Source organism: Eucyclogobius newberryi, unplaced genomic scaffold (genome assembly GCF_026437365.1).
Source record: "Eucyclogobius newberryi isolate DKJ021-1_F unplaced genomic scaffold, fEucNew1.0.hap1 SCAF_46, whole genome shotgun sequence".
NCBI classification, from domain to species: Eukaryota; Metazoa; Chordata; class Actinopteri; order Gobiiformes; family Gobiidae; genus Eucyclogobius; species Eucyclogobius newberryi.
Window position 1 is genome coordinate 410,082 of NW_027316123.1, and position 12,073 is coordinate 422,154.

General features: G+C 45.1%; 3 non-coding genes across 3 annotated transcripts; 2 read left to right on the forward strand and 1 right to left on the reverse strand.

Annotated features, from left to right (window-relative positions):
• Positions 1-7,404: 7,404 nt before the first annotated feature.
• trnal-caa (transfer RNA leucine (anticodon CAA)) lies at positions 7,405-7,487 on the reverse strand. The gene has a single exon. It is a non-coding gene; the product is annotated as a tRNA-Leu (tRNA).
• Positions 7,488-10,895: 3,408 nt separating this feature from the next.
• On the forward strand, positions 10,896-11,005 carry trnal-caa (transfer RNA leucine (anticodon CAA)). Its single transcript has 2 exons — positions 10,896-10,933; positions 10,960-11,005. It is a non-coding gene; the product is annotated as a tRNA-Leu (tRNA).
• A 331-nt stretch (positions 11,006-11,336) lies between these two features.
• Positions 11,337-11,409, forward strand: trnak-cuu (transfer RNA lysine (anticodon CUU)). Its single transcript has one exon. It is a non-coding gene; the product is annotated as a tRNA-Lys (tRNA).
• Positions 11,410-12,073: the final 664 nt, after the last annotated feature.

Below are 12,073 nucleotides of genomic sequence, written 5' to 3' on the forward strand. Positions count from 1 at the left end.
GTGGCGGAACATGCGGCACTCTCTGCACTTCGGGGCCCACTGCGCGACACACTCGCGCGCGTAATGCCCCTGGCTCCCGCAGTTGCGGCACAGAAAGTCAGGGCACTCCCTCAGAATATGGCCAGGCTGGAGACACCCCCTACACACCCGCACCTGCCTGTCGTGTATTACCCTGAAGTACTCGGGGCCCCCCGCGGTGTCAAACCTGACAGAATACGGTAAGGACTGCACCGTGTCCGTGAACCTTACCCGTACAAACCTGGTGCCGTCCGCCATGTTCGTCCCCGGCCACATTCTCCTCCTCACCTCGGAGACCGCAGAGACCCCCCAGGCGTAGAGCTTGGCCAGGATCTCCTCGTCCTCGATATAAGCCGGCAGCCCCATGAAGGACATGACCAGCTCATCAACCGAGATGTCACGGGCGTGAACCCTGACTCCTCCAATGCAGTACCCATCCAGGAGCCGCTCCTTCGCTTTGGTGGTACTGACGGTTACTTCATATTTGTCCTTTGAGATGAGTCTGCACGCTACTATGGAGCCGCACACCTCCTGAGTTGATTTCAAAAAAGCTAGTGGCGTGATTTGTGCTCCCTCCGTTAGTTCCAATACCACAGTGAGTTCTTTCATAAATGTCATCCTTCTTTCTTTGTTCTTTCTATTATTTACTGATTCTTTCAAACTTTGTCTTGCCTTTGTCGTGTCCATTCCAGTGTCCGATGCCGTGTTGTCCGTCCTTTGAGCCATGCTCACAAAAAAACAAAAAATCCACCTCCCAGTAAGTTTACTGGGAGGGGAACAAACAAAAAAACTGAAAAAAGTAAATGAAAATGATCAAAATAACGATTAAAAACTCCAAAAAACTCCCAAACCTCCAGCTCCAGACCATGCAGCACACCACAAATTGCACGCACCTCAAAAAGGCGAAATCTACGAGGTAACATTGGTCACTGAATATCTAGCTGAAACAGGTGGAGTAGCATTTAAGAGGCGCTGTGGCTGTCTAGTAAACAGGACATCCTGGGTTCAAATCCCAGCAGTGCCTTCATGATAGCCTTTCAAGCAAATCAGTTGTTTACATGTACAGAAAAACTTATCACCCGAAAGAGCTCTTTTACATTTTGCAATTAGAGATTGAAAAGTATCCCTGAATAAACAGAGTAAATGCACTCTTTTCACTCCTTGTTTCTCAGTTTGATGGTAAGGATTGATTGATGTAGACTGTTTTCGGATGACTGTTTTGCTTTTGTGAAAAAGGGGAATCAGACAAAAGTTGCAAAGGCATTCAAAGGCTGTGAGTTCGAGACCCACCAGAGTCACTGTTGTAACCCCTGTTATCTACATTGGTAAATAGGAAAGCCTGCTTGTGTTATTAACTGATGAAAGGAACTGCTAAACTTGGTTCAATTACCACAGAATCCCAGTGTGCTATAGGCTGGCCACTGCTTGGTAGGAGTTTCCCGTACGTGAGTGACTGTTCCTTCCTTCCTTCACGCCCCGCTCAACCTCGTCTTCTTCTAAAGAGCTTGGCGCTGTCATCAGAAGCTTTGGTCTTACTCAGCACCTGAGTGGCCCCACAGAGGGCAAATGGCACACTCTGGACCTGCTAATGACAAAGCGGGTTAATATTTCAAATTCCAGTGTGGTAAATGTTACTTTGTCTGATGGTTTCTGTATTTCTCCAGGTGCAATGAGTTTGCAGTGTTCTTTGCAAGACTCATTTCAGAACATTAATAATACCATTATTTGCAGATAACAAGCACGCAGCCAACTAGACAACTGGAGTTAACCCATTTTGCATTTGTGGCTGACAAAACTTTCCAAGAGATCACCACAAGTCTGAGTTCCACTACATGCTGCCTTTATGCATTGCCTACTAGATTTTTAAAGTCTATGGTGAGCAGTCTGTTGGCTCCAATCAATGAAAAAGTCAACATGTTGCTTGGATCTGGAATTTTCCCAAGAGCCTTAAAACTGCAGTCATTAAGCCTCTCTTAAAGAAGAGCAGTCTTGATGCCACAGTGCTAAATAAATACCGGCCCATCTCAAACCTACTACTACTCAGTTGTCCATTCAAGCATGCAAATTATTTACAACGACAGAAAATGCGCTGCTGTTACAAATTGGAATAAGAGATGGAAAAGTATCCCTGCACACACAGATTAACTGCACTCTTTTCACTTTTTGATTCTCAGTTTGTTGGCAAGGAATGACTGATGTAGACCCATTTTGGATGAATACCGTGTTTTGCGTTTGTGGAAATGAGCATCATGGAAGGATGTATGGGCTCTGTGGCGCAATGGATAGCGCATTGGACTTCTAGGCATAATTTGCAAGGGGATTCAAAGGTCGCTAATGGTGAGAGTACATGGTTGTTTTTTACAATGGAAAGTCTGCTCGCTTTACTATCTGATGAAAGGCACTGCTGAACGAGGTTCAATTGCCAAGTGTGCTTGAAAAAGTAAGCAAATACATCGGCATTATGTCAAATAACATTATCTTGCAATTTTTCCTCAACATCCAGATCAACTGCAGTATATTGAGTGCGCAATAAATTGGCGAGAGTCGATTGATTGAGAGACTTCCAGTTTTTTTATAGCTACATTGGTACAGGGGATTTAGCTCAAAGGTAGAACGATTGATGCCCTCGCTCTCCATTAAACACAGTTGATTGGACAGGGGCTGAACTTTCGAAAGTTGCTGGCTCGCTTTTTTCAAGATTGTTTGCACTGTTTGCAATCCTTGTTTCCCATTTTTGTGGCAAGGGATGATTGATGTTAAGACTTGTAGCTTTGGATCACCGTTATCCGTCTAGGGAGCATTCTGCGGTTCAATGGTGTAATGGTTTGCGCACTTTGAATCCAGCAATCCGAGTTCAAATCTCAGTGGAACCTTGAGTGCCCCGAGAGTAGCGTTACTCTTTTGAAAAAGTGCAGAAACATGAAGAATCTTTGGGTAAAATCTGTGCTTACCCCCTGAAAGGAGCCAACCAAAGCATACAAACTAAACAAAGCTGTTAAAATCTGGAGCTGGTTTTCTTATGACCAAGCTTATGATTCAACGCCTGGATTACAAAAGGCGTAAACGTTTCACCGCATTGCAAAAGAAAATCAAATGAAAAGCATTGATGTGTTGAAGGAATCCTTTGACTTGGAGAGACAGGACTTTTATAGGACTTATTATAAGCAAGAAATGAAACAAAGAAATGACCACTATAATCCTCTGACAGTAATCTTTGTTGAAACCAATCAATCAGAACTTGCGAGGGGAATCATTTCTAAATGATCTCAATGCATTGGTAATCTGGACAACGTTCTGCTGAGTATATTCTAAACCAATGGGAACGAGAAGTTAACCTGGTTTTGTCTGACCAAGAGTGTGGAAATGTAGGAACAGCCCTGAGGAAGACCACAAAATCACATGCCTGAAGGGGAAAAATATGTTTTTTTCACCACACCATGTCAAAGTGTCCATTATTCACAAGGAAATGCTAACTGCTGGAGAACCCAGCAGGCAAACCACTATCAGGTGTTTTGGGGCTGTGCTGTTGCTCAAAAATAATGGACTGAAATTCAAAGGGCACTGCAGACTGTTTTTGACTTTTCCATCCCACTCAAATTTAAAACTATGTACTTGGGCCTCAACACTCCTGCCATGGACACAATAAATGGATACCCTTGGAACATACTTTTGGCTGTAGAGAAAAAGGCCATCACAAAGAAATGCTCGACACCAACCACGCCAACGATCAAAGACTTGACTGACATAGTAACAGACATTAGACATTGGATGAATGGAAAACAGTGACATTCAGGCTTAATTTGGATAAGCACTAATTTGATCGACTTTGGACCAAGTAGGACCCCTATTTTCATTTAAATGTGATTTTGTTTTTATTTTATGTTTAGTGCTATTTATGTTCTTTTTATTTCGATTTTTGCTCCCTGGTCGTGTCCTGTATTGTTTTTATTTTTAATCAAAAGAAAAGAAAAAAGGACACACAGAACTAGTTCATTTTCTCGCTACGTTATGCCACACGTTTCGCTCCCTTGCCTAAATTTTTGAAAAAGTAGCCGAAATAGTTGGGAGAGCGTTAGACTGAAGATCTAAAGGTCCCTGGTTCAATCCCGGGTTTGGGCATGTGTACCTGAATGTTAGTCTTTGCTCAAAAATACAATGAATAGGAATGCTGGGTCTATTGGATATTTTGCGAGATCAGGACATAAATGGCATGGAAAGGATCTATAAAACATAAACAGCAAGCTTTCATTGGAACATTGTTAGCATGAACATGTTTGGTAACATGTTTGGTTTCGCTGAATGTTGTACCCAAGACCTTCTGCGTGTAGGGCAGATGTGATGACCACCACACAATGAAACTATGAAGCAGAAGTTTGCCTACTTCAATGCTGCTCTCTTTGATATAGCCCAATGATCAAATGTCATACTTATTTTCAAAACAGGACATCCTGTAGAAAGGTGTGGTTCAACGGTATAGCGGCTAGCGCTCTGAATCCAGAGTTTTTCTTCATTTTTAATTGCAATTAGAGGGTTAAACCTTTTATGGGTATGTCAAGATTCTCGCCTCTGTGGCGCAATCGGCTAGTGCGTTCTGCTGGTAGGCGAAAAGTTGGTGGTTCGAGCCCACCCAGGGACGACTGCTCACCTTGCCAGAGCAAGCAAGAAATACAATCCCAGAAGTAACCACTGTATGTAATTATGTAAGGAAACCAGGAAATCATTACGGCGCTGGGGCTTCCTTGGTCAAAGGGCCTGTTTAGTAAACAGGAAATGCCTACTCTTTTGTCTATGAAAAATATTTACAAGGAGAGTAAAGCCCACAAGAAGAGCCCTCAAACCCATACCTTTCTCCCTCAAGTTTACTGCTGCTACACTTTGCATTAAGAGAGGGAAAAGTATTGCTGCACATCAAGATTGTTTGCACTGTTTGCACTCCTTGTTTCTCATTTTTTTGGCAAGGGATGATTGATGTAAAGACTTGTAGCTTTGGATCACCGTTATCCGTCCAGGGAGCATTTTGAGGTTCCATGGTGTAATGGTTAGCACACTTTGAATCCAGCGATCCGAGTTCAAATCTCAGTGGAACCTTGAGTGCCCCGAGAGTAGCGTTACTCTTTTGAAAAAGTGCAGAAACATGAAGAATCTTTGGGTAAAATCTGTGCTTACCCCCTGAAAGGAGCCAACCAAAGCATACAAACTAAACAAAGCTGTTAAAATCTGGAGCTGGTTTTCTTATGACCAAGCTTATGATTCAACGCCTGGATTACAAAAGGCGTAAACGTTTCACCGCATTGCAAAAGAAACTCAAATGAAAAGCATTGATGTGTTGAAGGAATCCTTTGACTTGGAGAGACAGGACTTTTATAGGACTTATTATAAGCAAGAAATGAAACAAAGAAATGACCACTATAATCCTCTGACAGTAATCTTTGTTGAAGCCAATCAATCAGAACTTGCGAGGGGAAGAAGAAGAAGAAGAAGAAGAAGAAGAAGAAGAAGAAGAAGAAGAAGAAGAAGAAGAAGAAGAAGAAGAAGAAGAAGAAGAAGAAGAAGAAGAAGAAGAAGAAGAAGAAGAAGAAGAAGAAGAAGAAGAAGAAGAAGAAGAAGAAGAAGAAGAAGAAGGCGGCGGCGGCGGCGGCGACGACGAACACCTTATGCTCTCTAAACGCGGGGAAATCTCGTGGACCTCCAAGCCGTCGCTTGAGAGGCAAGGCGAGGAGGAGGAGAAGTAGGAGTAGACAAGTTGGCGCCCATCAGGGAGCTGTGGGACTTGTGGTGCAAGCGACTGCCGCTCATGTACAATCCGGGATCCAAGGTCACCGTAGACGAGAGGCTGGTTTCGTTTAGAGGTGATTTTTTTTATTTAAACAAATGGAGAAAAAAAAAGAGAAAATAATAATAATCAATAAATCAATAAATCAATAAATCAATAAATTAATAAATTAATAAATTAATAAATTAATAAATCAATAAATCATGAAAAGTAAATTCAAATTAAATAATATTTGTTGTTCTTGTGTTCTTGTTTTTCCTTCATTATTTTTTTTTATTTTTTTTCCCCTTCTTCTTCTTCTTCTTCTTCTTCTTCTTCTTCTTCTTCTTCTTCTTCTTCTTCTTCTTCTTCTTCTTCTTCTTCTTCCTTCTTCCTTCTTCCTTCTTCTTTCTTCTTCTTTCTTCGTTCTTCTTTCTTCTTTGACAGGTCGCTGCCCCTTCCCTCAAAGCCGGCGAAGTACGGAATCAAGCTGTGGGTCGCGTGCGACTCGCTGTCCAGTTACGCCTGGAAGATGCAGGTCTACACCGGGAAATCCGATAAGCGCGCGCCTCCGGAGAAGAACCTGGCCACGCGGGTCGTGCTCGATCTCACCGAGGGACTGGGAAGGGGGGCCGGGGGGGGCGCAACGTCACGTGCGACAACTTCTTCACCTCGTACGAGCTCGCCCGCAGGCTATTCTTCGAGAGGGACGGCCTCACCCTGCTGGGGACGCTGCGCGCCAACAGGAGCGAGTTCCCGCGGGAACTGGTCGACACGAAGCGCAGGGCGATCGCGTCTTCCGTCTCGTGTTCACGTTGGGCGAGACCGCGCCGGGGACCTCTTCCAACGGCTACGGCAACGAACGGAGTCCCCTCGGTCGCCTTGGTCTCCTACCTGGCGAAGAAGAGCAAGAACTTGCAGATCCTCACCACGGTGCGGCGCCACCTACGGAGACGGCAATCGCGGCGGCGGCGAGCCTCCTCCTCCGAGCAAACCGGCGGCCGTGCTGCATTACAATCGCACCAAGGGAGGCGTGGACAACCTGGACAAGGTGACAGGTACCTACAGCTGCAGGAGGAAAACCTGCCGGTGGGCCCTCGTCCTGTTCCACAACATGATCGACGTGTCCGCGTACAATGCTTTCGTCCTGTGGCGGGAGCTGAACCTGATGTGGATGGTCGGCAAACGCCACAGACGCAGGCTGTTCATGGAGCAGCTGGGGAGCGCGCTCGTCGCGCCTCGTATACGCGGGAGGGAGGAGGAAGGGAGGGGAGGGGGAGGGGGGGGGATGACCTGGCGTCATCGGGGACATCTCGGGAGAGGGGAGAAGAGAGGGGAGAGGAGAGGGGAGAGAGGGGGGGAGGAGGAGGAGGAAGAGAACCCGCTGCTGTACCCGCGAAGAGGAAGTGGTGCCGAATATGCCCCAGGAGCAAGGACACTAAAACGACGAACGTGTACCGAGGGTGCCTCGTACACGTGTGTGGCGAGTGCGCCCCCAGCTACTGCCCGCGCTGCGCTCGGACCTAAGTATCTGTCGACCTTACGATCGCTGCCGTTGCCGCCGTTGCCTTGCCGCCGCCAAAAATTTCCTGTGTTGTGTTTTTTTTATTTTTTATATTTGTCCAAGAAGCTTATACCAGGAATGGGATCCGAACCCACGAGGGCCACCGCCCGTCGGATCTTGAGTCCGAAGCCTTAACCGCTCGGCCATCCTGGTGAAAGCCTATAATGGCGTTGCTCGCTTGTAAAAGGGGTGTCGGTCGGTCGGTCGGTCGCCGCCGCCGCCACGCTACTATTTTGAATAAAGAATGCGACAACGCCGAAAAGAGAAAAATAATATATAGATATTTTTTTAAATGCTATTGTGTCAATTTTTATTTTATTTTAAATAATAAGGATGAAAAAAAAAAAAAAAAATTATGTCCTTACGATGAAGAAGTAGAGTGAAAGAGAGAGAAAGAGAAAGAGAGAGAGAGAGAGAGAGAGAAAGAGAGAGAGAGAAAGAGAGAGAGAAAGAGAGAGAGAGTAAAACGGGCGCGTGCGCAATTGCGACACCTGCAGGTCAAGCCGGGGAGGTGGCATGGCTTACTAATGATAATACTTACAGGGGGCGGTGTATCAGCGTATCGTTGTGGCCGAGCGGTTAAGGCGACGGACTCCATATCCATTGGGAGTTTACCCTGCGTTTCAAAAATGCTACTCGAACCTGTTAGTCGATATTCATTGACCAATTTCACCTCGTAGACTTTGCCTGCAATTGCTCTTCCAATCGTCCCTGGGTGGGCTCGAACCACCAACCTCCCGGTTAACAGCAGAGCGCGCTGCCCAATTGCGCCACAGAGTCATACAGCCCACATGGTATAATAATTGCGACTCTACAAGCCGCAATATCTTTTTTTTTTTTTAAAGTGAGCCAGCAACATTCGAAAGTTCAGCCCCTGTCCAATCAACTGTGTTTAATGGAGAGCGAGGGCATCAATCTTTCTACCTTTAAGCTAAATCCCCTGTACCAATGTAGCTATAAAAAAACTGGAAGTTTTTCAATCAATCGACTCTCGCCAATTTATTGCGCACTCAATATACTGCAGTTAATCTGGATATTGAGGAAAAATTGCAAGATAATGTTATTTGACATAATGCCGATGTATTTGCTTACTTTTTCAAGCACACTTGGCAATTGAACCTCGTTCAGCAGTGCCTTTCATCAGATAGTAAAGCGAGCAGACTTTCCATTGTAAAAAACAAATATGTTCTCTCACCATTAGCGACTCATTGCGCCACAGAGCCCATACATCCTTCCATGATGCTCATTTCCACAAACGCAAAACACGGTTTTCATCCAAAATGGGTCCACATCAGTCATTCCTTGCCAACAAACTGAGAATCAAAAAGTGGACTGCTTGCCATTACAACCCTTGAAATCTTGGTCATAAATTTTCTTCTGTTTGAACCGAAAGAAGAAGAATTAAACCCTCTGTAACAATGAGATTGCAACTATTTCACTCAATTCTCATCACCTGTTAAAGTCATCTCTTTATATGTACTCTACATAAATGGAAAGACTTCATCTAGTGTAAGGTTGCCAAAGCATTTACTTTGTACTGATTTTTGGAACGCTATCTTCGAGATAAGGGAGCTCAATGTCAGCATCGCTGAAATGTCCAAGGTGTCAGGGTCAAGGTAAACTCCTACCTAAGCGTAAGCAAATTTGGTCTACAAGTGGAGGAATGGGTTCTAATCCCACTCCTGACAATGGGTTTGTCCTATATTTGACCTCATTGCAAGTGTAGGGGAATGGAGATGGACATTCCACGGCCAGATAACAGAAAATCTCTCTTTGAACATTGGGGGGTTTTCTTTCTCCCTCTCTCCCTCACCGCAGGGAGCCGCTGTGACTTTGGCGATAACAGACCTTCTCCCCCACAGTCTTACAGGAGGACGCCCCGATGAAAACTATGTTTTATGTGATTATGCCATGAATGTTTGTCCGAATCAACTCCGTACACCTCATGTTTCACCTTGTGTTACGTATTTTTCCACTGTTTAAGGTTTTATATTCCCAATGCTTTAACTCGAGTGCCCATCACAGGTGAAAGAAGATGTAAAATGTATCTACCTCAAGGAATAATGTGCACAAACTGCCAAAAGTGTTTAACGTGTCGTCGCAGTAGCGCCCGCCCCTTTCGCTCCCAGCGTGCCCTGCGGCGCTAGGTGACAAAAAGACGCTCCGAGCTTGGAACGCTCTCTTCTCCTCTCTTCTCTTCTTGCTCTCTTCTTCCTTTTTTTTTGTTCAAGCCTTTGTCTATCTCTTTGAAGCCGTCTCCACGGACGAGCCTGTTTACTTTTCCTTTGTCTCAACAAAGCGTCCGCCACGTGGGTCGACAAGACTAGGCCAGCCTCATCGCCCCCCTGAACTCTGAAAACACCTGGAAACACCTGGAACTAAGCTTAAGCGCTAAACCGGACAGAGACTTTCTTTTCTACTTCGCTTCTACTATTTTTGAAGTAATCTACGCCGTTTACGTGGATCAGCGCTACGTTCTCATCTGAGTAAAGGCCGCGTGAGGAGCTAACACGCAGCTAAAGCGTTCTACCGCTAAGGAACTCCCGGACATCGCCACGCGCCATCTCGCGCCACCGCTGCCGCCCCGCGTCACGGACATCGCGGCACGCCACTGCCTTCGCCCGCCACACCGCTCCACGCGCCGCCTCGCGCCACCGCTGCCGACCCGCGTCACGGATATCGCGGCACGCCACTGCCTTCGCCCGCCACACCGCTCCACGCCGCTGCCTCGCCACGGATCTCGTCCGCGGACAAGGACCAGCCGGACCGAGTTCTACAAAATCGTAAGCCGACTTCAGTGTGCGGTTCTTTTGTGGCGTGATTTGGGTAGAACTCAGCTGTTCCTCCTCCCTTAGCTTCTCACTTTCCCTCTTTTTGATATAGATTAGCATAGACACGTTTGATTATCAAAGGCAAAACCCTGGTTTAACATTATCTGCATGAAATCTGCTGTTAAATCTGATATAACATCACCTGTGATTTACCTGTGCGCATTTCTGCTCCGGTGCCCTTTTTGATTGCCCTTTTGATAAATAAACTACACGAAAGAGTTATTGACTATTGTTTGTTTGATTAGACTATGCGTAAGTCCCTGAATCGTGAAACACCCTTCAGACCTTTTAACGAGCGCGATTAAGGACCGTATCTTAGCTTTTTGGGTTTTACCCTGGTGCCCCGTCTTGTCTCGTTTCTGCTAAGAAATCTTCCTTAATCGTAAACTGAATACCTGTAGTTTGAGACCCTACACAAGGATGTGAATAGCCTGTTGGCTCCTGCTTCACTAAAGGTTCTATATCCATTCACTACACAGCTTTCTTGGATGCACTACTGCTGTTACGGCTCTCGACTGACATCTCAATTGCAATAGACTTTAAAACGAAGCATTAGCTTGATGTGGACTTTTAAAGGACGCAGTAGTTTGATGTGACAACAACCACATCAAACTCCTTTAAAAAGAGACAGCAGTTTGATGTGTTTTTTTACCAAAGTATAGGTACGGTCATTTGTGCTACTGTAATAACGGATATGATTCTGTATACTCACAGTTCACGTAAATAAAGTGTCAGGATGGCCGAGCGGTCTAAGGCGCCAGACTCAAGGTAAAATCCTTCCTCGCCACAGGGGATTCTGGTCTCTGAATGAAGGCGTGGGTTCAAATCCCACTCCTGACAAAAAAAAAATATTTCCTTTGGAAAGGAAGCCATTTTTACACCCTAATTTACAAGCACATATGTGTGACAATGGATGAAAAATTGTCGTATTGGCTTAAGATTTCAAATGAAGTGTTACTTCCAATGATGAATTGTGATGTGATGGCCAATCTACTACGTAGATGCTGTACTGTCAAAGCATTGAGTACATTCAGAGTGAACTGTATCATATGTCTTATACTGTAATTGTGACCACTCACTGAGAAATTAAAGTGACAGATTAATTTACCAGACTTAGTACTGAACAATTCTGGGTTTTCATTATGACCTTTTTCTGCCTTTTGGACAGCCAGCCTGGCTAGCTCAGTCGGTAGAGCATGAGACTCTTAATCTCGGGGTCGTGGGTTCGAGCCCCACGTCGGGCGGAGTTGATTTGAAGCTTTATGGACTGCTTGCCATTACAACCCGTGAAATCTTGGTCATAAATTTTCTTCTGTTGGAACCGAAAGAAGAAGAATTAATCCCTCTGTAACAATGAGATTTCAACTATTTCACTCAATTCTCATCACCTGTTAAAGTCATCTCTTTATATGTACTCTACATAAATGGAAAGACTTCATCTAGTGTAAGGTTGCCAAAGCATTTACTTTGTACTGATTTTTGGAACGTTATCTTCGAGATAAGGGAGCTCAATGTCAGCATCGCTGAAATGTCCAAGGTGTCAGGGTCAAGGTAAACTCCTACCTAAGCGTAAGCAAATTTGGTCTACAAGTGGAGGAATGGGTTCTAATCCCACTCCTGACAATGGGTTTGTCCTATATTTGACCTCATTGCAAGTGTAGGGGAATGGAGATGGACATTCCACGGCCAGATAACAGAAAATCTCTCTTTGAACATTGGGGGGTTTTCTTTCTCCCTCTCTCCCTCACCGCAGGGAGCCGCTGTGACTTTGGCGATAACAGACCTTCTCCCCCACAGTCTTACAGGAGGACGCCCCGATGAAAACTATGTTTTATGTGATTATGCCATGAATGTTTGTCCGAATCAACTCCGTACACCTCATGTTTCACCTTGTGTTACGTATTTTTC